The sequence below is a fragment of the Pteropus alecto genome, unplaced genomic scaffold (assembly GCF_000325575.1).
Source record: "Pteropus alecto unplaced genomic scaffold, ASM32557v1 scaffold13, whole genome shotgun sequence".
NCBI classification, from domain to species: domain Eukaryota; kingdom Metazoa; phylum Chordata; class Mammalia; order Chiroptera; family Pteropodidae; genus Pteropus; species Pteropus alecto.
In genome coordinates this window covers 2038419-2055257 of record NW_006434373.1, presented here as the reverse complement: position 1 = coordinate 2055257, position 16839 = coordinate 2038419, and positions in this window count along the sequence as shown.

Below are 16839 nucleotides of genomic sequence, written 5' to 3'. Positions count from 1 at the left end.
TGCCCCACTGCTCTGATGGCTGCAGGACCATCCTTTCCTCCTTTCCCTCCCTTCCACTCACCGAACATAAACTTGCAGCACACCCACGTGGGCTTAAAGCTCTGATCACCAGCCTCGGTTGTTTCGGCTCTGGATGGTGACACAAAATGTTTGCTTGTGCTCTCCCCGAACTGAATGATAAATTCTTTGGGAGAGCGAGGGTGTCCTTTATACATTTTTTGTATCCCTCTAATACTTGGCATGGTGCCTTGGGTTTAATCAATGCCTAAGACAATTTGAGGGGCCACGTATGATCCCTGGGCCCAGTGGGTGGAAGGGTCTAGATGCCTGGTGTGTCTGTGTCCCTCTGCCCCCGGGAGTTACTCTCCAGTAGTTACAGAGCTCACCTGTGACCTGTGACCCTGTGCCCACAGCAGGCTCTCATGCACCTCCTCGGTGTGTGGGTGCTGCTCTCCCCACTCTGACCTTCTTCCTCCTCTCCAGCTCAGGGTTCCTGGTCTCTGCCCCAACCCCATATGCACTTGACTCTCCTGGTCCACTGCTAGCACCCCTAACCTTGTCTTCGATGGGAGCTTTGGACTGTTTCACCCCCTTAACAACAAACATGTGCATTCATGTGATGCATTATATTTATCTCTTATTTTTGAAATGATCATATTTTTTTCCTCCTTCCAAGTCATTCCATGAGCTGATGTCTTATTGGACTCACCTCTACATGATCCTGCACACAGTGGATGATCTGGGCTGCTTGAGTTTGATGGACTATTTCAAGGATAGATGAGGCTTCTCAGGATTCCAGGTGGGCTGTGGCTACTGCAGATACTGAGCTTGGTCATACACAAATGACATGGGAAGGCATTTTTGCTCTCAGGCCTGGTTTGAGGGAGGCATTTGGTCTCTGGCTTTTTAAGAAGAGGAAGTTTTTGAATAGCCTAAGAAAATATTTAGGAATCTTTGAAAGAGAGTGGCTTGGCAAAACCTGGATATTTATGAAGCATTCGCATCATTTTGGACACGTATTATAGACATGTATCTATTATATCATATGTTAACTAGGACATGACATTTCTTTGAGAGAGAGAAACCAAGAAAGAGATGTACTTGGCAGTGAATAGACTCAACTAGGTAGAGCCTGTAAGTCCAGAGTTGCCCACAAGGAAAATCTGGCTTTGTGCCTTCACTTTCTGTACTGGTTTTCTCTATTATGGATTTTTTTTTTCCCCTGCAAGTAACTTCCCTTTCTCCAACTGAAAAATCTCCAGATGTTTTCACACACACACACACACGCACACACACACACGCACACATACAAGCAAATACACACACAAGTACAAATACACATGCATACATAAACACATATACAGAGACATACACGCATACACACACATGTATACAAACGCACACACACAAATTCATACAAATAAACACACAGGTGCAAACACACATATATGTACAAATACACACACATCCACACACATCCTCTACAGTGCTTGATAATCATTACTCAAAAAGTGACCCCTTTATTATTTTTACTATTATTCCTTCGATCCATCTAGAGCCAGAATCTAGAAAAAGGAAGAGGGTAAGATTCAGAGCTGGTGGATAGATTTGGCCTATTGTGTGGCCAGAGTCAAATGTTTGCACTGAGTTGGAGGAAGGTGAACCCAGGAGCTGGCACCCTTAACAGGGTGCAGGAGCCTCTTTGTTAGCCAAACTATGAGTGTATTCACAAACTTCCGCTCAGCCCCTTTATTCTATGTTAATCTGAGAATTGGATCTGGAAGAGTTGGATGGCTCTCTATGACCCAGAAGAACTAATTTAATTTCTCTGTGTGTCTACTATACAGGCACGGCTAATATCTGAGCCATTTGTCTAGAAATGACAGAAGACTTCTTTTGTACATTCTGCCTCCATCTCAGACATTAACTTCCCCGTGTGCAAACAGAAAGAACTCTTCCTATTGTTGTATCAGAAACAACAAAGGTTTCTGCCAACAGACACCCTGCAATAGATCCAGAAGTCACTTGGATTCTGTATTTTCTGGCATAAAAACCAACATCACACACTCAGGCTTTGTTCTCTCTGGGCTTCAGTTCCAGAATGTTTTATGTCTCAGCAATAATTGTGCATTCAATAGCCTAAGAGCTATTTTGCCAATCTGTTACTTCCTCTTTGCTCTTTAAAATGTGCAGTAGTTTCTCCAAAGGCCAGTACCTGACATCAGTTGCCTTGGCAGTAGCTGAGAACTGTAGGATTCTGACCTTGAGGATTTGGGACTGGATTTTTTTCCAGGGAAATGTTCTAGGACAGAGTCTAAAAGAAGCAATCTCTCATCTCCTGCCATAGGTCCTCCCCCAGATGACACTGCCTAGGTTTCACTAAGCATATCTTTCTGGAGCTGCCGTGAACTAGGCGTGAAACTGGAATTGGGCACTCAGAGCCTGCAGAACACCAGCGAGGCCTGTCGTTTAAAGCCAGTGTGTCCAGCTTCACAGCTGCCCTCTCTTCCCCTTTCATTTCGAGGCACTGCTCTTGGTTCTGTGATCTAATCGGGCTTTTGCATGGCAGCTGTCCAGCCTTCCTCAGCATGAAGACCTTTGCCAGATTTTGCAAAATGTCTACCCCTGGTCCATCGCTGAGTCTTAGAGATATTTTTAGCAGAGGCTGAACAATTGATTGGCAGGTGTTTTACAAAGAGGACAGTCTTCCTTCGATGGGAGGTTGGACAAGCCAGCTTCTAGGTCTGATGCTGATACTCTGTGTGTGTGTGTGTGTGTGTGTGTGTGTGTGTGTGTGTGTGTGTGTGTGTTTATCAAGTCAAAGTCAGGAGAGAGAAATACAGCAACATTTGTAGAATACTTTGTGCCTAGACCATAGCGATGCTCAGTACAGTAATATTGTTATCATAATAAGTCCACAGAAATATTTCAGAGAGTTTTTATGAACATTTGGAACAGAGGTTTCTTATGAAACCCTCTATCTTTCCTTTTATTGTCATAGAGACCTTTCTCTGATTTTCAACCTCCTAATGATAAATTCTAAGAAGGAAATTTCTTGTCTCATCTTGCATTCCCGATAGTGCATTGGGAAATACTGGTACTAAGATGCGTGCTGAACAAATTCTTCTTGAACATATAACTAACAAACGATCTTTAAGGAGCTATTTGTACCAGGTCCTGTGTGGCGCTCTGGGAATACAGGGGGGAACCAGAACGTTTTTGCCCTTGGGAGCACATATCCAAGCTTGTGTTCATTCATCCTCCATGCCATGCTGAACCTCTTATGAAACCTTTTATCAAAGGAATTCTCTGTGCCCAGGGCAAGCAGGTATGGGGACAAAGGCTCCAGTGATGGTTTCATATTTGAATTTGAATCTGGGCACTGCTGCCCAACAGCTGTGTGAGTCCAAGCGATGTACAGGACAAGTGGCAGATGGAGGTGAAGATACTTCCCAAGAGGACACGGTGCCTGGCTTGTGGTTGGCACCACAGTGTGTGGCACCACTTCAGTATATGAAGATTCTGTCTCTATTCTCGGTCCTCAGAACTCATTCTTCCAGCATCAACTCTCAACCTAATATCCCTTAAGATTTAAAAGAAAATGTCCAGAATAATACTCTTACTCTTTTGGTAAATCACATTTGCTATTAGAGAAAAGCTAATGGATTAGGCGAAGTCGTTAGCGGAACAGAGGGTATGAGGTTTAGACTGAAATGAGACCTGTGACTGTGGACTCTGCTGTAAATCCTTTAAGGCCAATAATATCAGAAAAGCAAGATAATTGTATTTTTCTTTACCCTCTGAGCTCCTTATGTCATGGACTTGCACAGTTGGAAAGGGGCTTAAAAGATACTCACTACGCTTTCCTATCCAATATGGCAATCTTCCCTATAATGCCTACAAGGAAAGACCCGGAGTGCTGCCAGCGACAAGGCACTCACTGTTTTGTGAGGCAGCCATTGTGTTTCCAGAGATTCTCTTCTTCTCTGTTGGTTGGCTTTTCTGTTGCTCTGATTTTCACAGGTCCGTTTGCTCTCCTGTTATGAACACACATGTCTGCAGGTACTACCAGATGTCTTGAGCCTCCTCTTTCTGTGTTAAACACGTGGAGCTCCTTCCACTCTTGTTTATATAATTCACCGAGATCCTTTCAACAGTAACTCACTTTCAGATGTCTCCCTCTTATTCCTGTTTCTCCTAAAATGTGGGACTCGGCTGGGCACCCTGTTACAGGTGTGGTAAAGGAGAGAGGGCTTATTTGTTGCCATGGTTTAGTCTATGCTTCTATTCACGGAACCTACAGCATCATTTCCATATTTTTTATTTATGTTCGGCTTTTGGTCAGCTAGCCTTACTTGATCTGTTCGATAAGACCTACTATAAAGTTACCTAAGCTGAATTTATAGAGTAGATTTTTAACATAATGTTGGTATTTCACATTCATTTCTAATGAATTTGATCTTCTTAATCTTGGATTATCATTCTTATGTATGAAAATGATTTTGAATCATGATTTTGCATCTAGAATTTTAGCCACCAATGATAATTATGTGAAATTATCTGTAAATTTCTTGACACATGTCTTCTATGTCATGACTCAAGCCACTCATAATTATGGGATAGGATAGTCCAGGAAGAGATTGTCCTTATATGGGTTGATTCCAACCAGTATGTTCTGTTTATCAAGTCTTTCAAATAGTTATAGATCCACCTGACTACTCTCACCTGGCCCACATTCTCTCTGTGAATTCTAGGGTTGAACAGTCCTCACCATCTGTCTTCTTTGACGCCTAAGGAAGACAGCAGTTTTGGTGGCCCTTTGCTTCCTTCCTTCCTGTCTCATTCGTTCTTGTCCTGTAAATTTATGTGTTTAAATCAGTGGAAAATTTAGCTTCAACTGATTAATTTTTTCAAATAATTTTGAGGCTTAATTAATAATAAAATATATGTATTTGAAGTCTATAATTTGATAAGGCTTGACATATGCATATAAATGGGAAATTATCACTACATGGAAAGAATGCAGATATTCATCCGCCCCCGCCCCCAAGGTTTTTTGATTCCCCTTTGTAAACTCCTTTCCCCACTCCACCACCCTGGCCAATACTTTGTCACTATAGATTAGTTTATATTTTCTAAGGTGCTGTATAAATGGAACAATACAGTATATAGTCCTTTTAGTCTGGCTTCTTTCACTCAGAATCCAGTGAAATTTATAAAAACAGTTATTAGAACTCATCAGTGAATTTAGCAAAATTGCAGGATACAAGATCAATATGCAAAAATATATTGAATTTCTATAAACTAGCATGTAACACACAGAAATTGAAACAGAAAATTACTATTTAAAAAAGCATCAGATAATATGAAGTATTCAGGGCTAAATCTGACAAAAGATGTACAAGACTTGTTTATTAAAAACTATAAAATATTGCTGAGAGAAATTAATGAAGATCTAAATAATATGAAAGATATGCCGTACTCATGAGTCAGAAGATTTAATATTTTTAAGATTTCAGTTCTCCCCAAATTGATCTGAAGATTCAATATGATACCCACCAAAATTTGAGCAGGCTTTTTAAAGAAATTAACAAGATGACTCTGAAACTTTGCATTCATGGAAGTGCAAAAGACCTAGAATAGCCAAGACAACACAACTGGAGGACCGAAACTAGAGGACTGACATTACCTGAATTCAAGACTAATCATAAAGCTACAGTGAGCAAAACGTATGGTTTGGGTTTCTAGGTAGACAAGTAAATCAATCGAACACAATAGAGAGTCTAGAAATAGACCCACACATATTGATAATTGATTTTTGACAAAGATGCCAAGGCAATTCAGTGGAGAAAGGATTGTTTTTTAAGGTATGGTGCCAGAAAAATTGGATATCCATATGCAAAAAGGGAACGTTAATTTATACTTCAGGCCACAAAGATAAACTCAAAATAGATTATACATCTAAATGTAAAACCTCAATTATAAAACTTCAAGAAGAAAGCATAAGATAAAACTTCACGATCTTGGATTAGGCAAAGATTAATTAGACATATCATCAAAAGTACAGTTATAAAAGAAAGAATTGATAAATTGGGCTTCATAAAAATTAAAAAATTCTCTTTTTCAAAAGATGCCGTTCAGAGAATAAAAAGTCAAACCAAAGCCGCACCCTGGGAGAAAAACATCTGATAAAGAACTTGTATCCAGGTTATAAAAATAACTCAAAGAAGACAGGCAGATAGGAACTGTTTGGTAGCTTCTTAAAAGGGTAAACATACACCTACCTCATGATCCAGCCAAACCACTTTCAGGTATTTACTCCAAAGGAAAAAATTTTATATCCAAAGACTTGGACATGAACTCTCATAGCATTTGTAATAACTAAAATGTGAAAACAACACAAATGTTCCTCAGTGGGTGACTGGCTAAACAAATTGTGCTATATTCATACAATGGAACACGACTCAGCAATGAATAGGAGGAAACTGTTGATAACCATAACAACCTGATTGAATCGCAAAGTAATTACACTGAGCGAAAAAAGCCAAACAAAAGATTTACAATTTCACTCATATAAAATTTTGGAAAGTGTAAGCTAATCTATAGTGAAAGAAGGTAGAACTGTGGTTGCTTTGGGCCAGAGTAGGTGGGGGAAGAGTGGGAGGGCAGGATTATAAAAGAACATGAAGAAATTTTGGCATGATGAATATGTTCACTGTCTTAATTGTGGTGATGGCCTCATGGTGCCTATTTATGTTTAAACTCATCAGATTTTCATTTTATGTAGATTTCATTATACTTATACTTTGATAAAAAAACATGTTTCTTGACCAAAAAATAAAAACCAGAAAACCTGCATCGAGCCTGACATAATGTGCACTCAATAAATGTTAGTTTCCTTTCACTTTCCTTTCCTACCCCATCATAAAAATTCAGATTACCATACACCTTGCTACATCATCTACTTGAAGTTTCTCCCGTATAGATATTTGTAGAAAGACACTAACGTTTTGATCTGTAAAGATCAAGTCATACTAAAACTTTCAAATGCTTTCACATTATTTGACATGTATTTAAGTACTGACATTGCTGTCTTTTAAAAATGTTCTCAGATTTTTAAAGGTATAATTATATTTGCGGGACTCCAACAGGTAGGTAATCTTTCTTGATCTATGAAGCATTTTTTGGGGACTAACTCTGAGTTACTCCTAATCCACAGACAAGGTGGTTGAAATGAAAATGACAGAAATTACTATCTGCTATTGACTGGCCTCTTTGCTTCTGATGTCAGTGGTGACTCTCTCTGTCTCTGCCTTCCCAGCGGTCCTGGACTCTCCCACATATAGTATGCATTCTTTTATGTCTGGCTTCTTTCACTCCCATTGCTGTCACCCTGTTTGTTATCTCTAGGTAGCGTCAACTTTGAAGGACATATTTATGCTGCATTCATTTCCAGAGCACCTTCCTTCATCAGCAATGTCCTTCCAGAGCAAGGACAAGCTGCCAGGCTGGGGTGCCTTCCAGGCCAAAGGAGGTGGAGTCAGGATCCGACGCGGGCATCCCCCAGCTGCAGTTCCAGTGCACAATGAGTTACCAAAGAAAACTGGGACGATAACGCTTAGCACATTAGGGCTGAATCTCAGAGAATGCCAGCAGGTGAGCCCAAGCAGGGGAGGCTGCCTAGAGAAAGGCAGTTCTGAACTGAGTTTAGGAACAAAGTACCTGCTAAGTGAGCTGTACAAAGGGAGTTTGTGGAGGAAAGGTATCAGTTCTTGAACCGATGTGCAAAAACAGTGCAATAATTTAATTTCCTCTTAATAGGGTCATACAGGACGCAAAATATAGAAGTGTGTATGGGTGTGTTGTGTGAGACTGTGTTCAAAAATTGTCCAAAGTGACCACGATTTGAGCAAGGCCACCTGTGCACATCTCCAGCATTTATAAATGAAGCTACTGCCAAGTAGTTCATGCATTGCAGTGGGAGAATGATTTCATAGGAAGAAGCCATTCTCCACCAGAAAGTGGTTTTATCATGGACAGTAACCAAAGGCAATGGACATTTTTGGGCAGGTTTCCTGAGTCTGCTCAGATGTGCTGTCATTTTCTCTTATTCCCATCGGTGTAGGTCTAAGGTACAGCGGTTTCATTGTGTGTGGCTTATAAATCAGTAATGTATTTCACTAGATGATGAACAAAGTGAAAAAGTCTCCCCAACTTATGAATAGAAGGTCAAAAGTTTAAATCTTAATTGACGTCCCACTTGTTGTCAACCCGCATTGAACCCGGTTTCATGGGGGTAGAAAGGACTCTTTTGTCTTCCCAGAACAGAGCCAATATCTTCCCAGGAAGCTTGTAACTGCTCACCGCACACCCTAGAAGCACACCATTTACCAGAGAGGTACAGTATAAATCAGAGTCAGTAACAGGCAAATTCTCCGCTGATGTATGGAGGTAATTCCACAGTCGTCTGTGCTCCCGGAGATCGTAACTCTTCAGTGAAAGCTCACAAGATGGAAACCATAATCCCATAAAAACGTGTTAGACTTCCTTTAATTATTTTATTTGAGGTAACAAATAAACAACGTGCAGAGACCCTGGATTAATATCTTTGGGGTTATTTATATGTAGTAAAGATAGCAGTTTAACTGAGTAATATCACAAGAACGAACCCTCCTAATATTAATGGAATTTGATGTCAATGACACTTATTTCTGAGGTTACTGGAGCCTAAACAGTGGCTTAAATCACCATTCTTTCTTGACCATCTGGCACATAAAACTTCTGTGCAGTAAGTACTGATTAGGGAGAGTGCTATTTTTTTGCAGAGAATTTCCTGGATCCTTTAGGGACTGCTATTCTTAATCTAAACACTCACGGCAAGATCTTTTTGGGTTTTCCTCTATCTCATACCATTGGCAGTTCTCAAGGAAAGGTCTGTAGTCTGCTGGTAATCTTGACTATAACCTCTATTGAGGCAGGAACGGGGTCTTCCCCAGGAAGAAGGACCATGCCTGGAGCATAATAAGTACTCAGTGCTTACCTGTTGAATGAATAACATTAGCTGGTAATGAATAAGGCAAGTTTTCTGGACTTATTATTTTCATAATCAAGTGCAGGTCAACAAAACTTTGGGAGCCAGGGATACAGCTGAAGCTCAATGCGTAACTGCCCATGCCCCGCCTACTTACTCCTCATCAGGAAATGTTATTTTTATTTTGCCAGCGTAGGAACTTCCAGAGACATCAGGCAATACAATCAAGGCCTCACAACTAGTGAGTTAGTCAAGACTGAAACTCACTCTCTTTCCTTCTCAGTGTACAATCTGTTTTCCTAATTGCAGACTCACAGTACTTGTCTCCGTCTTTGAAAGCGTGCCGGGTTAATGATATATCCCTGTGTCTTTAACGCATGTCAGTTGTGGCATTTGCTTCCATTTTAGAGCCAACCTTCAAACTTCAAATGCTAGAGGGACTACATCCTTGTCTTTTTTCTATTTACAAGCATTTATGGGAACCTACTGGACAAAGTGTTCTATCACAAGCTCAAAGATGACTAAAAGTTGATGCCTACTCTGAGAAATGCAGACATAAAGCAGGGGAAGAAGGACTAATACATCCCAGAGCCTCAACCCCCACTTCCACCCGAGGAGATGATGCTGAGCAGGTGCCAGGGGAGCAACTATGTCCTCTTGGGTATGTCTTAGCTAGCTGTCACCTACTTGGATTGTGGGTTTCCCTTGGATATGTCCTCATGAAGCAACTGTCTAAGCATTCTCTAGGAGTAGTTGGCTGGGAGTACATGATCTAGACCAGGGCAGAAGAGTCACTTATGCAGATTCCCAGTCCCCATCTTCAGCTCTTGATTCTGTAATTGGCACCATCCTTATGATTTGCATGTAGGTAAGCAGTTGAGAGACTCCAATCTAAAGATAGTTTCCTGTAAAAATATAAGTCTCTATTGAAGTAATCAGTTAATATCTGTAAATGATCACTAATGAGGACATTTGAATGATTTTAGAAGTATATTTCTAAAACTAAAATAAAGGGCAGGCTTAAAAATATGTAACTCCTTTAGCACAAATTGAGTCTCATTTGGTTCAAACCATCATTTTACTAAATACTGCCTACCTTTGTGCTGTTTAAGTATTCTAGTTTAGTGTAGGGCCTGGGTATTTATAAAAATTGCAGCTTTGGGGAATATTCTGGTTCCTGTATTTGACTCTGGTTCCTGAGGTCTAGAGATCTGATGTGGCTTTTAAATGTGGAGTCTGTTTTAGAAGACAGATACTTTTCTTCTTAGCACTTAACATTGAATATCTGTGATCATAGAATCTCAGAGTTTAGGGGACAAATAGATGCCCTTTGCCCCCCTCTCCACCTAGTTCTGATTCACCATCAACACAGCACTGGCTGAGCTGCTCCCAGGCTGCTTGACTCCCTGATGCAGGTTACCTAGGAAGGTACCAGGTACAAACAACAGGGCAAGATCAAGGAAGGCTGTTTGCCTTGCTCGTGTGTGGGCCTGCATGGCTTAAGATTCTCACCCTCAGTACATGGGCCTGGGAGGATGTACGGGAAGGTCTGCGTAGAACATTGGTGCACTTTTGTGAGAGAGTTGGACATCTGTCAGCACCTGTCACTTCACTTGGTTGGCTGGTGTCGGACACACGATGGTGCATTTTATCAGTGGCTAAAGCAGGAGTGAACAGACCCTTTTTTAGTCTCCAAGCAAAAACCCCAACAGTCAATGGATTGCATGAGGATTTGAGGGTGGGGGGTGTGGAATGGGGAATAGAGCTGACCTGAACAAAGAGGACATTAAAAAGAACATGCCAACCACCCTAACTTCTGTAAAGCCACTCCATGTTGTTGACAAACCAGACGATTGCAGACTCATTGAAGGTTTTAAAAGAGGTAACATATAAATTATTTTCTAGGATTAATATTTATAGAATATTCTAAGTTACCAGCTATAAAAATTATTTATAGTCCAGATTATCTTGTCCACAGATGTGGCATGAACAACTAAGATGTTCAAATCTTGTGAATTCTCTTTGGAAAAAAAAAATGCTTATATTTATATAAGAAACTACTGTCAAAAAGTTGTAGGGAACAATAAAAAGGAAAACACCCTATGTTTACTGTTTTCTCCTATTCCTTGGTGAAATAACTCATGAATGCTGTAGAAGTAAAAGAGATAGTGTGTGTGTGTGTGTGTGTGTGTGTGTGTGTGAGAGAGAGAGAGTGTGTGTGTGTGTGTGTGTGTGTGTGTGTGGGAGAGAGAGAGAGAGAGACAGAGAGAGACAGAGAGAGACAGAGAGAGACAGAGAGATAAGAAATATTAACAGTTGAGGGTGGGTCAACTTATGAAATTAAGTTCTTTATTACAGATGACAAGTAGTTGTCCATACCTATTGTTGTAAAATTAGCCTGGGATCATCCTTTCTCCTAGGGCCAGAGCCTAGGTACCTTTCAGTGTGAGGTAGGGTAGAAAGGAGGCTAGTGGGGGTGAGGGGGCTTTTGCAATAGTAGATATGGTTTTGTTACTTGTGATTAGCTGAAAAATGGTTTGATATAATACATTTTTCTTTTGTTAGGCACACAGTACAGTAATCTGCGGTACAATATAGAAGGATTCTAACATCCAGTTCTCTAAGTGTCTTGCTCTAATTCAGGGTCTTAAACTTAGTTTCTTTGTGAATATGGTTACCCGCTCTGATGGAGAAGGTCTGAGCAGTCAGGGCAAAATGCTCCAGCTGGTGTTTTTTTTTTTTGTAAGAAAAACTTGGAAACAGCGGCCTGTTTGGACTTCAGTGGCTCATTAAGTAGGAATTTGTGAGGGTCACTGCCATCTAGTGATGAGATGCTGAAAGACATCGCTGAGTTGGTGCAGGAAGACGATGGAGCCGCACTTGTTGATTCTCAGACTTTTCCCTCCTTGCCAGACAAAACTAAGTGACAAAGCCCACTGCCATGTTGCGTCGTGCGCCTTACAGCAGAAATAAAGAGGTGAGACAATTAATTGTCACCCAGTTATGGATATGTGTTTCTGAGGTACATAGGTTCCATTAAAGATATTTTTTTCTTGCCGTTTTAGAGGGGAATATGCAAATACTTTGGACACAAGTAAGGATGAGAATACATCTGAAGTCAATGAACACGTGATTATCAGAGTCACTGTGAAAGAATGACGGGTTTACCCAATACCACAGACACCTGGCGAGAGGCTGGTGACATGAGCTCAGGTACTTAGGTGCCAGCCTATCCACGGTTGCTGGGACAACTCGTGGGCCTTAACAGATAACACAGAGGAGGGGAGGAGGAGATGCAAGGTGTATTTCACATCATTGTTAGAGGATTTAGGGCGTCAGGAGGAAAAAGTCAGGGGGAAATGTAACAGAAAGAAAGATGCATGATCTTTCTGGGAAGCACAGGGCAGAGGTGCCCACACTCACTTCTAGGGAGCCCCTGCAACCCCTAAGAGCCCAGCGAGTCAGGGCAGAGGTCTAGGGGCAACAGGAGGCACATGCCATTAGCCTGGGTTCTCTCACCTGCTGCTGCCTTTCCAGGCCCGACAGAGCCTGGCCAGCAGTGGAGACGGCAGAAGCAGAGGAGGGTGGGAGAGCTGCCAGCCACTTCTGCATCAGCCGGTCAGGCTGAACAGCAGTCAGTGGTGTGGACAGGACGTTGTGTGTCCGTGGGTGTGTATGCATGTGATTGTCCTGTGCTTGGTTTTCTCTTTACTAGGTTGTTTGAAAAAATTTCAAACATATGCAGTGACCACTTAAATATCCTTCACCTAGATTCAATGATAGATTTTGCCACACTTGTTTTCTCTCTGTTCACTCTCTACGTACCTGTCCCTCTATCTCCCTATCATATTTCTCTCTGTGTATCTCTCTATGACCATTTGACATTAATATGCAAATATTCCAACACTTTACCTCTAAGTGATTTAGCAATATCTCCTAATAAGGTCATCTTCTTCATAACCACAATTATATAATTACACTTAAAAATTAATAATCGTCTCTTCATATCATCTAAGAACATGGGTTGCAGGTTTCACACCTTAAATTGAGACTGTTTTTATATCTCCAAGTGGATCTTCCCAAGAGATACCACCTCATACCCATTAAGATGGCTCCTATCAAAAAAAAAAACAAAAAAAAAAACAGAGAATAACAGGTGTTGGCGAGGGTATGAGGAAATTAGAACTCTTGTGCACTTTTGGTGGGAAGGTAAATGGTATAGCCAGTATGGAAAACTATATAATATTTCCTCAAAAAGTTAAAAATAGAATTACTGTATACTAAAGCAAAACCACCTCTGCATGTATATTCAAAAGAATTAAAATCAAGTTCTTGAAGGGCTGTACGCATGTCCATGTTCATTGCAGCATTGCCAAGATACTAGAAACAACCTAAATGCCCACTGATGGTCGAACGGATAAACGAAATGTGGTGCATACATACGACACCATAAAAAAGAATGGAGTTCTGACCCATGCTATGGCATGGATGAACCTTGTGAACATTATGCTAAGTGAAATAAGTCAGTCACAAAAAGACAAGTACCGTATGGTTCTACGTACATGGGGTTCCCAGAGTACTCAGATTCATAGAGATAAGAAAGTAGAATGGTGGGTGCCAAGGGCTGGGGGAGGGAGAAACAGGGAGTTGTTTAATTGGGAATAGAATTTCGATTTTGCAAGATGAAAAAGTTCTAGGCGTATCTTGCACAACAATGTGAATATAGGTAATACTCCTGCACTGTGTACCTAAAAATGGTTAAGATGGTAAATTTGATGTTATTTATTTATTTATTATTTTTTTTTTTACCACAATTGAAAAAAAGTCCACCTTGGAATCTGGAAACACACTTGCCTTAGACAATAAAATTGCCTCTGATACCTGTTGGAGTTCACACACCTGGTCTCAGTTTTCTCATCTGTAAAATGGTTATTAAAAGCTCTGCCCTGTGCACCTGAAAAGTTAGTGTGTGGATTGAACAATAATGTTAAAGTGCTCTCTGTTTACAGCAGTGTACAAATTTCAGTTGTGTAACTTTGTGACTGTGTACTTTTTCTGACTCTTCTATCTGAAGAAATATATATACTCTGGGGTTTTTTTCTTTGCTTTTAATATGATTGTCTTCTCTGTTACCTAGAGATGTCAATTTAGCATAATGTGGCATCTTTTCAGACCTTGAAGTCTAGAAAAAAGCTTATTTAAAAAATTCCAGTTGAGTTTACGTGCACATCAAACTCCAGATAAAGGGAATGTTAATGCAACTTCAAGAAAAGCCTCAATGCTCGAAGGACTAAGCAAGAGTTTGAATAAATGGTTTTGCCAGTAGCATTGTGATGAATCCTTTACCAGTGGTAGGTGATCTCTGGGGGCTACTAATGCCATGTAAAATGAATGCTTTTGGAAGCTGTGTGTGGATGAGCTCCCCCATGAGTCCATCACAAAGCTCTGAAAGAGTGACGGCCACCCAAACCACACGGTCCTGACTCAGATGCAATCTATTTACTTACTCTAATGTTGAAGCATGTAGAATAAAATTATTACATTTCAACTTTTGTCTTTGCTTTTTTAGACTGTACAAACCAAGCTAACCATAGTAGAGTGCCGATTTTTTTTCCTTTTTCACTGTTTCCTGGTGCATCAGTGGATACTCTGATTTATGATGCTTTCTGTCTTTTGTTTAAGAAAATTAATTGAAGCTGACATGTTTAAATTCAGTGGAGTGACTCTTTTAGTTACATGTGGATACATATATAGGATATGTATATGTATATGTATACATATACGTATACGTATATGTATATGTATTCTTCCATACAGGCTGCATTTTGCAAATATCCCTCCGAGTAGCAGAGCTACATGGAAGGTTTTGCAAATAGTGTCTCTTTTGTAGCCCGCTGTTTTCTCCTGCAAGTCACTGTCCTTCTGGGTGTCATAATGGAAAGGCTTCCCTTCTTCTTAGCATTCCAAATTTCTGCAATGTTCCTTCCTGGAACTTTATTTCTGTCTGCCTATCTTTGAATTTCTCCCTGTATTTTTATTTTGTGTTCAGATGTGCCCCCCAAACATTTCTTTATTGATTTCCTAACTTAGAGTATTAAACTTTAAATTATAATGATTAATTTATCTATATACTTACAACTATATTTAAGTTTATACATTATTTTTAAAAAGTTTCTAGGGACAGGACAAGGCAGATCAAGTTATTCACTTTTCTTCAAGATTGCTCCGTTGCTAAGGGCACAGGTGGATCTCTGGGAATTGACGGTTGGCATGTTTGAGGATTATGTAAAGTCTCCCTGCCAGCCTGAGGTACATGATTTCTCTTAGGTAGAAAGAGGTGGGTCCTAAGAATAGTCCGTGTTCAGCTGTCATGTTTAATAAAAACTGTCTTGCTTGTGTCATATTTCAGGAGTTATAATTTCTATTTTTTATTCTCACAGTTTTTAGCTTATTGCAATTTCAAACTTGTAGGGCCTTTGCCAGTAAATGCATTATGAAAGATTAGATTTTAAGTAAAATCTTTTAGGAGGAAGGAAACCTGAAAATAATTCACAGCAAGGTTCTTATTTGGAACGTCATGGCATCTTTCTCTGAGTAGCTGGTACAGTGGAAGAATTTAGCTGAATTAGTATTTCGTACGTAGGCAAAATATTAATTAGCTCAGTTGACTTGGAAAAAATGTGGTTTTAGTTATGTTTAGTGAACTTATTGGTTATGTTATCTCTGCCACCTCCAGCCTTTTCTATTATTTAAGGCCCAATAATGATGTATCTTTGTGAGTGTGTATTTTTTGAATAGATAGGCTTTATTATGAATATATAGGCTTAAATGAGAGAATTTCTATCTAATTCCTTTGTTCCTTTAACATCGTGTTTTAAAATCACAGAATAGTTGCTCAAACATGAGAACTGAAAGCCTTCTTCACAGTCTGACCTCTCACACGAACTCCTCTCCCCAGAGCAAATTAATCCTAATGACTGTTTAAATCCTTCCAAAATTTCTCAGTGAAAATGTGAGCACACATACAGATATGGATATGAATATAGATAGGGGATACCCCCACACATAAATATATGCATGCCTTTCTTTTTCACACAATTAGAGTCATATTACAGAGTATATCTAGCTCGAACTAACCCAAATATGACCAAGGCCGATGTTATCACCCTTTTTGTGCTGGAAGGGGTCCATCTGCAGCCTGATCCTTCCTTTTTTTTTTTTTCATTCAATAAACATGTGCTGAGTGGTAATTCGTGCCAAACCTCCTTCTAGGCAGGCATGGTGGTGGGGCGGTATGTTGTAGATAGGGCCGTCTTGGGGAGGAGACAGCTCCAAGCAAGGAGCTTGTGATATGTCCCAGCAGGATGATCTGCTTCAAAGCATCCTGGGAGCCCAGCCTGCTTAGGGGGAGAACAGCATCTCAGGGATGCTGAGGGTCCAGAGGAGGCCCGCAGGATGTTCACCTGTTAGCAGAAGGAATGAGGTCAGGTTGGTTGTGAGCATAAAGCAAGTGTTCGAAGGCAAAGGCTATGACATGCACAGAGGCTTTGGGGGAGGACAGAATGTCATGGGAGGAACCCCAGGGTGGATGGGGTGAAAGGGTGGGGGACGGGCATGGTGGGAGGCTGGAATGACACTGAAATCGGTGTCTCGTGGACCATGTGAGGGGTCTGGATTTGATTCTAGGAGCAGCTGATGAGTGGAGTATGAATGTGTGGTGGGTGAGTGTGAGTACAAATGTGATGAGTGTGATCGTGTTGTGTGTGTGGACGTATGTTGGTGTGTGAATGTATGGTATGTGAGCATGT